This window comes from Notothenia coriiceps, unplaced genomic scaffold (assembly GCF_000735185.1).
Source record: "Notothenia coriiceps isolate Sejong01 unplaced genomic scaffold, NC01 NC01_scaffold00031175, whole genome shotgun sequence".
NCBI lineage: Eukaryota > Metazoa > Chordata > Actinopteri > Perciformes > Nototheniidae > Notothenia > Notothenia coriiceps.
The window spans coordinates 20,087-20,417 of NW_011363876.1; positions in this window are offsets into that span (position 1 = coordinate 20,087).

The following is a 331-nucleotide window of genomic DNA, read 5'->3' on the forward strand; positions in this document are numbered from 1 at the left end:
AGTGTGTGTGTGTGTGTGTGTGTGTGTGTGTGTGTGTGTGTGTGTGTGTGTGTGTGTGTGTGTAGAGAGAGAGAGAGAGAGAGTGACAAGAGCATTTTCAGACCCCTAATAAATTGGCTACACTATTTCATCGTTGCTGTTGTATGATTGGTGTTTAGCTACGGTATTTAGCGTCTACAGCACCTCCGCTTTTAGGGTTGACGTAGACCCACACGTCGCCCGGAGGTCCCCCGGTGTTGTTGCGGGAGCTGCTGCACTAGCTAACACTCCACTAGCTAACGCTACATTAGCAAAACAAACGCTAATTTATTTTGCAAAAGGTGCGGCGGGC